This window comes from Ixodes scapularis, unplaced genomic scaffold (genome assembly GCF_016920785.2).
Source record: "Ixodes scapularis isolate PalLabHiFi unplaced genomic scaffold, ASM1692078v2 PGA_scaffold0__279_contigs__length_252992795, whole genome shotgun sequence".
Classification (NCBI taxonomy): Eukaryota; Metazoa; Arthropoda; class Arachnida; order Ixodida; family Ixodidae; genus Ixodes; species Ixodes scapularis.
The window spans coordinates 141397490-141408255 of record NW_024609835.1 but is presented as its reverse complement, the minus strand read 5'-3'; the positions used below and the strand labels follow the sequence as shown (position 1 = coordinate 141408255).

The 10766-nt window shown below is 47.4% G+C and overlaps 1 pseudogene; it reads left to right on the top strand.

Annotated features, from left to right (window-relative positions):
• The first annotated feature begins 9404 nt into the window (after positions 1 to 9404).
• LOC120849654 lies at positions 9405 to 10395 on the top strand (annotated as a pseudogene).
• The last annotated feature ends 371 nt before the right edge of the window (positions 10396 to 10766 follow it).

Sequence of the window (10766 nt, the reverse complement as noted above, 5' to 3'; positions counted from 1 at the left end):
CTCATTCCTGCAAGGAATTGGGAAGAGATGCTGGAGAAGCTGAAGAAAGTGCTGGACGCCATCAGAGAGGCAGGCCTTACTCTAAAGCTGCCGAAATGTTTCTTCGGTAGAAGAGAGCTCGAATATCTCGGATTCAGGATACGGGAAGGGTTTCTGCTTCCTGGAAAACAGAAGACGGAGGCAATCGCGAACATGATACCCCCAGGGGATGTACATGGCGTGAGGCAGTTTCTTGGGGTGACAAGTTTCTTTCGGAGGTTCATCGCGCACTACGCGACAAAGGCAGAGCCGCTGTCAAGTTTGCTTCGGAAGAACAGCGACTTTGTGTGGGGTGACGAGCAGCAGGAGGCGTTCGAGCAGCTGAAGGAGGAACTAACCTCGTCACCAGTGTTGAGGCTGTACGACTCTGCGGCTGCCACCGAGTTGCATACCGATGCAAGTGTTAAGGGCCTTGCTGGCATGTTGCTGCAGCAGGATGTGGATGGGAAATGGCACCTAGTATTTTGCGTCAGTAAAAAGACCACAGACGCTGAGAAGAACTACCACTCTGGGAAGTTGGAGTTGGTGGCAATCGTGTGGGCCGTCGACCGCCTAAGGGCCTTACTTTTGGGGATTCCATTCGTGCTCGTGACAGAGTACCAGGCTACCGTGTACCTGAACACGCACCGCACGCTGAAGCCGCAGATCGCGAGGTGGTTTGATCTTCTTCAAGAATACTCATACGAGGTGAGGTACCGGCCAGGAGAAAAGATGGCCCACGTCGACTGCCTGAGTAGGAGTCCAGAAGGACCAGCAACGGATACAATGAACGAACTTCTGAGTTCTCGGGTTGATGTCTACGTCACAATGAATCTCGATGATCAAGTGATCATGATTCAGCGATCGGACCCAGTCTTGACAGAGCTGGCAAGAATTCTGCAAAAACCGACGGCAGAAAGGACACAAGGAAGAAAAGCGAAGAGTGAAAGAGCTGAAGCTCAAGGATGGCAAGCTCTTCCGCATCGAAGAGGACGGACGAAAGTTGCTCTTCGTCATGCCAAAAGCGATGAGAAAAACGCTGTGGGTTAAATTTTACGACATGCAAGGACACTTCAGTGTTGATCGAACTGTTGCCAGGATAAAGGAGCTGTATCGGTTTCCACAAATGAAACGTTATGTAAAACAGCACATCCAGGGCTTCTTCGAGTGCCTCCTTGCCAAGGTTCCAGGAGGAAAGAAACCTGGATTTCTTCACTCAATCCCTTCAGGAAAACCACCATTCGAGGTGGTGCACCTCGATCACGTTGGACCGTTCGTTCGAAGTGGAAGACGCAATCAGTGGATTTTGGCGCTAATCGACAACTTGACCAAGTTTGTGAAGCTGTACCCCGTACGAGACACTTCAACAAAAAGCGTGCTGCGATGCTTGCAGAGCTTTATCACCGAGTTTGGCCTGCCGGATCGCATCATCTCGGATCGAGGATCTTGCTTCACATCGCACGAGTTCGAGAGTTTCTGTCAAGAGAAAGGAGTCTGTCACACCCTCAACTCGGCTCATCACCCAAGGGCTAATGGCCAGGTCGAACGCGTCAATAGGGCCTTAATCCCGATGATAATAACTACGGTTGAAGACCCAAACCACAAAGACTGGGATCTCAAGATCAAAGAAGTTGAGAGCTACCTAAACGCAGCCTACAACGCGTCGACAGGCACTAGCCCGTTTAAAATGCTGCATGGTTACCAGCCCCGAGTCGAAGACGGACTTTTGCGCTGGCTCAACAGTGAAAATGAAGAATGGGAGCAGCCGAAGAACCTTCATGAGTCAGGCCGAGAGGCTATACAGCACAAGCAAGAGAAGTCAAGTGAATACTTTGACAAGAGCCATTTCGCCGCTCAAAAGTTAAAAGTTGGAGATCTGGTCGTGATGCGTTGTCCTCCAGAGCGCACAGGAGAGCCAACGAAAACACAAGCTAGATTTAGGGGTCCCCTTTTCGTGACCGAAGTCCTTCCAAGCGACACGTACAGTGTGTCGGAAGTGAAAGGCACAAAAAAGCGGATCTGCGCGACAACGGCCCACATCACTCAGCTGAAGTTGTGGAGGAGGCCAGGTGGCGAAACTTCGGGCGACTCTTCTGGCGAAGAACAAGAAGACGACCCCGATGAACCACCGCCATGAAAAAGTGGGAGGTCTCGCAAGCCGCCTGCTTACCTGAAGGACTATACGTCTGTGTGAAGTGAAGTGATGGGATGTGTGCAATCTACGGTGTAATGTAGTCTTTTATATTGGCCTTTAGAAACTGAGGACAGTTACAACCCAGTATGGCCGAGTGTTAAAATAACATACAACAGTGAGCCTTATTTTTCTTTGTGAATGTGTTCCGAACCCGTGGACATGGAGGGGGAGACCGCAACGCCGACGGGGGGCCAGCTGTGTTTATACCTCTGGCAAGGAGGGGTGCTCAGACAGGAGAGGACGATCGTTCGCTGAGCGTCTGCTGCCGCGGGGCCTCGACCACCCCCGCGGGCTCTGGGCGTTGGCCGGGAAGGTGAAAGAAGACACTCAACTTCCAGGCACCGATGGAAGACGTTCGTGTCGGAAACCTTTTAATGTACTCTTTGTCATTGTTTTAACCTTATCTAACGGTAATAAAGTCTGTTTTATTCGTACTTTAAAACCGGTGACTTCTTAAACCATCAAGTTAAGACTTCGTATCGCGATACAATCAGTGTGAAATGTATTTCGGTAGATTTCTTCAAAAGTACTCCCTCCCCCCCCAAAAAAAAAAAAAAAAAAATGAAAGCCGCTTACAACTCTCTGTAACGCCGAATTAGAGCGCAGCTCTTGAGGAGGAGGAGGGAAGGGCACGGGGGGGGTAAACTAACCAGGGGGGGGGGGTCACGTGACCTTGGGGGTCACGTGACCCCCAATGCCGATGATGTCATCACTGGCGTCACTGATGACGTCATCCGTGACGATGACGATGCGGGTACCGATGACGTCATTAGTGACGTCACTGATGGCTTCACCAGTGATGATGACGATGACGATGCGAATGTCGGTGACGTCATAAGTGACGTCGCTGATGACGTCATCAGTGATGATGACGATGACGATGCGGATGCCGGTGACGACATCAGTGACGTCACTGATGACGTCATCAGTGATGATGACGATGACGATGCGGATGCCGGTGACGTCGTCAGTGATGATGACGATGACGATGTGGATGCCGGTGACGTCATCAGTGATGATGACGATGACAATGTGGATGCCGGTGACGTCATCAGTGATGATGACGATGACGATGTGGATGCCGGTGACATCAGTGATGATGACGATGACGATGGGGATGCCGGTGACGTCATCAGTGATGATGACGATGACGATGCGGATGCCGGTGACGTCATCAGTGATGATGACGATGACGATGTGGATGCCGGTGACGTCATCAGTGATGATGACGATGACGATGTGGATGCCGGTGACGTCATCAGTGATGATGACGATGACGATGGGGATGCCGGTGACGTCATCAGTGATGATGACGATGACGATGTGGATGCCGGTGACGTCATCAGTGATGATGACGATGATGATGTGGATGCTGGTGACGTCATCAGTGATGATGACGATGACGATGTGGATGCCGATGACGTCATCAGTGACGATGACGTCATCGGGGGGTCACGCGACATCGGCGGGGGTCACGTGACCTCGAGGAGGGGGTCACGTGACCTTGAGGAGGGGGTCACGTGACCTCAGGGGAGTCACGTGACCTCGGGGGGTCACGTGACCCCCCACGAGGTCACGTGACCCCGGTGGGGGGGCTCGCGCGGTGCATTATGGGAAATTTCCCATGATGCACCGCGCGGTTACGCCGACGGCGACGCCGACGCCGACGGCGACGGCGACGGCGACGGCGACGCCGCTCAAGCCGGAAACGGGCCCCTAAGAGCTGCGCTCTAAAAAAAAAAAAAAAAAAACAAACACATTTGAACGTTTTTTGTTTTTTTTTTTACTTCTCAGGGCACCAGGGTCAAGGAGATGCTGGGCATTGTTACCATGCTGACCAAGGTTCCTTCCGATTCTCCAAACTATCTTTCTGTGCGTTCTCTTCTCTCTTCTGAGAAGTGTTCTGTAGTCGGGGACTCGAACCAGGTGGTGTGCCAGGAGTGGAGTCAGAGCATCTTGTGCCGCAAGTCCTTAGGTAGGGGTTTCTTGAGTCATTGTTTGCTGGCATCCAAAGCACGCTGCTCACCTTCTCTCTTTCCTTAGCGTACACACTACACCTAGCCGACAAAGCTGAGTCACAGTCCGTTGCAGCGCGAGCCTGGTGGTGGTTGACTTGAAATAGTAGGACGACCCACGCAGTGAAGTTCAACACATATTCGAATGCGTCTGCGGCTGCGCCCGTAATATTGCACGGTTCGAGTGAACGTCAGCAGCCGACGTGAAAGTGACCCGCTGCTCTGGTGATCCGAAACCCAGGAAGGAGGTCAGACGTGGCCTCGCTGTGCCGACCCAGACTTCGTACACCTGCGACTCGTCTTGTGCGCGCTGTTTCTCGGAGAGCTCGCACCTGTGCCGGAAATATCAGGTCGCAATCCACGAGGACTCTATTTGGAGTACGCAAGATGAAACGTGGAACTGCAATCCATGCGTCGGTGGTGGAGCGTCGGCAGGGAGGACCTTCACGACAGGGATGCCATTCTATCGTTTTGTTAACCGTAATAAAAGATAAGACATGTGTTCCAGGATGCTTCAGGTGGTCCACTATTCTCGAAAATTCCAAATGGCACTGCCTGCACGATCTTGAACAAGGTAACCTGCAACGAAAGTATGTATTGTCCTTTCATACAGCAGCATGGTAAAGTTTCATGATCAAGGCCACACCTACAGATCAAGAATACCAGTTCATTCCACCGCAACGTCATGTGATCAATGTTGACAGGGGCGTGGTGACGTTTTGATGGGATTTAGGATGACATAGAATTTATTCAGAGGTCGAAGTATTTTTGCATTCCTCGTCAGACAGACAGGATGTCAGGGAAGGGACCGCGTCAGTCCTTGATGGAACGTTTTTTTAGTCCATTGAAGACTCCTCGTCGTCCGAAATCACTACCCTCAAGGCAAAGTGCCAAGCCTACGGGAAAGTAATTTCAGGATCAAAAACTTCGACTTCCAACTTCAAGCTTCATCTCATTTGGCGTCTCAAACAAATTTGAAAAATGTATTGCAGTATCAGTATTTTTGTATTTGTATTTCTGCCGTCCCTAAAATGTATTCCTGTATTTGTATTTCCAAATACTTTTTGCCTCTATTTAAAATGTATTTCCGATAAGTATCGCGATACACTTTTACAGATATAGTTTAGTATCAGTATTTTAGCTACTACTTTAATGTATCTCAGTATTTGTATTTCCAAATACATTTTTGAGTATTTCTGCCCAACCCTGGTTCTTACTGACATCGATACAGATTACCCAATGCGGAAGTATCTTCAACAGTAATTGAACTACATTTCAAAGTATTTGTACTCTAGTCAAGATACTTTACAGTAAAAGTAACTTGAGTAATATTTTAAATACTTTACAAAGCAGGTATTTAGTAACTTAAGTTAAATACTTTTATCGAGTATTTTGTGCAACACTGGTAGCTTCATTAGCTACGCGCCGTAAATATTCACGACTCTGCCTTTTTCATAAGATATACCACTATCATCCGGACATTAAAAGCAAATCTCTCGCAACCTCCTCCCCGGTCTTCCCACAGACTAACAAACTCTGTGTGCAACGGGTCTCTGGATTCACTAATGCATTTAATAATTCATTATTTCCTCTAGCGATTTCCGAATGCAACTCTCTACCGGAGAACTTAGTCTCAATCATCTGCCCGGACGCATTCCGCACTTGTTTAGTCTTGCATCTGGAAGAGTAGTTATTTGCCTGTGTGTGTGTGTTTTTCTTTTATCTATATATGCTCCATGCTTGAACTAATTGATTGTTCATGAGTGCGTGTTATTGATCGATTGTGTTTATATTTGCGTTGTCGAAACCTCCTGTGTGTATTTTTTTCAAGCTCAGCGTTTCTTTATTGTCACTGAATTGTGAATGATCCGCCCTTTATGTAATGTCCTCAGAGAAGGACCTTTAAGGGTAAATAAAGAAAATAAATGAAACTAAATAATGAAAGGCCTCCAGAAAAAAAGAAGAAAAAAAACATCAGTTAAGAATTGATAAAAAATTCTGGCACGCGCGGAACAAAAGTTTATCCCTTTATGCAACGTTGAAAACCATTAACATTAGCGGAAAAACCGCGAAATTGGGAACACTGATCCTCCAAATCACACAAACCAAGAAAATAACAGATAAATTGGCTAGATCGAGTGAGCTGGATCCCCCGACACAAAGGGGTTAGCTGCGTATCCAGGGAGATGCTATTTGCACCTCAACAGCTCGGGATCACGTGACATGACGTCATCATTGAAGTCACGTGGACTAAATCACTTGACATAGCTGCGACGTCACGCACACTGGTCATGTGACTGACTTTTGTTTTCTGTTTTCTTTTTTGTTTTAGTTTGATTATTGTTTTTAACTGTTTTTGCTTTTCGATATGGCTGGCGCGCTGCTCGTGCGGCATGGCCGTTGTTGACGTGGTTAGCGTGGTGCGTGTGCGTGGTTGTGCGTCTGCGTTGTGTGCATTCGTCGTGCATCGTCTGCTTAACGTCTGCTGGTCGTGCCGCGCGAGTCTGCGTTCCACAAGAAAGGTATTGAACGATTGAACACGAACCCGCGGAAGGCTCAGCATTAGCCGCTAGGAATGGCCACAACGAAACGGCAGTTACGACAGCCTGAGTGAACGTTGGCACCACCTGCGGCGTGGTCTAGTGTGGGAGGTGTTGGAGAGTTCGCGTCGTCTGCTGCTGGCCATGCTGCGTGAGTCCTAACACGAGTCCGCGGGAGGCGGCATAGGTAAAAGAGCTCCGGATGGCCACAATACAACTATGACACAACGTCAGCCACGACGGCTGAAGTTGTCATGAACGCCGTCTTGAATTATCTGCATCTGCACCTTTGACTTGCTTTATCTGCCAGCGTAAAAGATGGGCGTGAATGGGAATCGTGAAAGGGAGGAGGTAATGGGAATTTTTTTTATTAGTTTGTATTTCTGATATGAATGGTAATAATGCAAGAAACCATTTGTTGTTAGATGAATTTCGAAGTTCATTTAGAGTTTGGTATTGGTGGCGTCGTGCACAGCGCCGATCAAATTAAACCGTTATAGGGTTTTACATGTGATTTCTGGCGGGTTAATTCTCCTCACTCATCAGCAGATTTATCGTACCTGTTTCACTGGTACCATTTACCTGGAAAATGACGAATGCCGAGGTTGTATTTCGATGGGCGATGCAGCGGTAATGCGATAACACGTACTCAACTTTGGAAGCGATGAACACAACTGGCACGGCTACGTGAACACGGACGAGGAGCTGCAAGAATTGGAGAGAGCGCTCCTCGGTCTAGGAGTTTCTTTCAAGGTGACTTCGTCAAGACAACACGCTGATGAAAAAATAGAGCAACCGGGGAAACGTAAGTATAACTCGAAATCCAATCCTTTTCAAAACGATTTCACTTCAGTTAAATGTACCCGATGTGCACACCTAACATTAGAACATCCACGGAAATATAATGTAATCAGGGTACTTTGCGTGCGCGATGAATTAATAGCCAATCTTATCGATGTTTTATTGCAGTGAGGGTGATGTTCTCCATCAACCGAGGAGCTGTGCCATTGGACTTGGACATGCCCTTCAGGGTGCTCTCCCTAACTAACGAAGGATGCCTCTATGGGAAAGAGAAGCACACACATAGAAGTCAGCCATCATATTCTGTAAGTAACTTGGCATGTCGAGCACACTGTTGCTGCTTTTAAAACTTCCTTGATTAAGTTGCATATTTCATGTGCTTTCATCTCTTTCTCTCCATCTCCTTTCACCTATGCAAATCCTTCTCCTGGACAGGAGGCTAACAGTTTGCATAGACATTTACTGATCTTTCTCATATTCTTGACACAGAGAAGCCCCCTCCTTTTTCTTTTCATGTGATGGTTACTGTTCTAGGCTACAATATCTAGAAAGGCAAATCTTTATTTTATAATTAAAAGAGATGCTATCATATTTTGTTTTACCACATAATTATTTCCATGTTTCTGGACACTGGAGGCACAAAATGCATTCTTCATCATATGTATGTTTAGATGTACAGATAACGAAACCCAAATAAATTAGTGCGCCGAGTATATTTTCTCATCACAGCAACATAGTGGCCTAAAGATTCAGTAGTGCTGTCGTCACCAGCCATCACTTTTTCCGACTACTTTCATGAAGGAAACCTGCACGCCACTGAGGCATCTTTGTTGATAGCATAGAGGCCAGCATTTCGCAATCATTGATAATATATTTGCAGGAAGGTAATAAAAGCAATCAAAAACCGAAATTTAATATCTGCCTGTGAACCCAGTGTTTGCAGGAAATGGGTGCTTCAACGACGATATAAAATGAAAATAATGAAATAACTTATTTCCTTAAATACGGACAGATTGCAGTCCAAGGATGCAGCAAAAACAATATTGCCATGCTCAAGACGACTGCTCTTACAAGCTTGTTGGCACAGCTCAACGGAGAAAACGCACCAAGATCTGAGACAGAGCTGTACATCACGATGTCCAAGATGTCCTCTCACACGGAACACGACTTCAGCCGCTTCATGAAATTTGGACAAACTGTCGATCATAATCTGATCAACAGAATTGAAGACCTAGTTCGTGAAGGAATAACATCTGTGCACGAAGTGAAGACTTGCCTCCTGTACTACGTACAGGATGTGTTGTTTTCAGGAAAAGGAACGCCTGACTAGGGGTGCACAGCCTTTTATCTAGCATCAAAGGATGTCTTCAACCACATTCAGGAGGCTCCCAGGAAAGGGTGCTGCAACAACCTCGACCAAGGGAACGTCATTCAGCTGACTGCTGCACTGCAGGCAAAAGAAAGTACCTCCAGAGTCTTCTTCCGCCCATATTGCTGCTCTGGGGAGGAAACAGCAGATAGAGCTTCCGAGAGTGACAACGAATAGGCCAACGTGGAAGAAACCCTTGCAAATGACTGTGACAAGACTCTTCTTTTCAGCTACCAGTTACGCTTCATGGCAGAGCTGCTTATGCAGTATGGAAAAAGTGTGACATGCATTGACGCAACAAACAAAACGACCGACTACAGTCTGCTACTCTTTTTTCTGGTTGTCAAGACGCCCACTAATTACATGGTGGCAGGAGTTTTGTGGTGCAATTTGAAACAGCGGCATGCAAAAGTGAAGCACTGGCAGTTTTTAAAGAGTGGAACCTCGGATACTCACCAGAGTACTGAATGGTGGACTTCTGCCAGGCTGAGATTTCAGCTATTGCTGACGTCTTTCCAGAAAGCGAGGTCATGCTCTGTAACTTCCATCGTGAACAAGCATGGGAGAGATGGGTGAAACGGAAAGAGAACGATGTACCCCCCGACCAAAAAGACGAGCTGCTCAAGCTCTTCAGAAGAGTCGCAAATTCAAACTCCACAGACGAGCTCGATGAAGCCTACGGGTGCTTGAAGGCGTCCATTTTTTGGAAGAACCCGAAGATAGTGTCCTACTTTGAGGGACAATAGATGTCTGTGGCTAAAATGTGGGTTCAATTCTACCGGATGAAGTTTGGTGTTGTCGTGGCCACTAACAATGGGACCGAGACACATAACAGGCTTCTCAAGGAGCTTTACCTGAGGTGGAGTCGTGGAAAAAGAAGCCTGTCAAGTCTCATTACAACAGTAGTGAAGCAATTTCTCCCAGAGAGGCAGAGTGCTTTCCTTCAGCGGAATATGTAAAGATCATCTATGTACCGCAAGTACCACGAGTACGTGCCCAAGTTCCTTCATGACAGACCTCCAAAGGTCATTAAGCACATTATGGGTAGGATGGACACGGCCATGGACTATGAGCCTGAGGATGTTGTGGCCTCCAACTGTTTCGGTGTCTTCTGCGTAAAGTCCAGCACTCTAGGTCTTGCTCACGCGGTTGACTTCAACACTCCGTCATGTACTTGCCAGGACTTCGTGAGGCACAAACTGCCGTGTAAGCATTTTTGTGCAGTTTTCCCAGCTTTTTAGTGAATGGTCGTTTGACCGTCTTCCACAAGGCTATGCTGAAGGACCGCTATTGAACCTTCATAACAGCACACCCCTGGCTTCGTCAGCAAGTGAGTGGGGCTTACCATCACCTTCTGGTGCAAGCACAAGTCACGACACTCAGCAGGCATCGCAAGAAGCAGCAGAAACAACTGAACTGCCTGAAAAATCACGGGAAATGAGCAAGGAATCTTTGTGATCGAATATAGACACAGCCCACAAGATATAAAGTGTTGCAATCTACTGCAAAGACGAAGAGAAGAAGAAAGAAGCCCACAAGCTCATGCTTCAAGCATATGCGATTCTGACAAGTGGGTGCACAAGTTTATCCGGTGGTTTGGTCGTCCGTGGGTCCCCAAGAAAAGGCTGCTTCAACCCAACAAGCACTAAGTCCAGTGCTAAAAGGCTGCACTTAAAAGCACTCGAACAAGCAAAACGCCATGTAGAGAGCTGGAAAACACGAGGCAGGGTGGGGAAGCGAGCGAGTGAAATGAGAGCAACTTTAAACATAGCACCGTAAAAGTATACATGTTGCTTATAACAATGTCGTTACATTTAGAAAATGTTCCA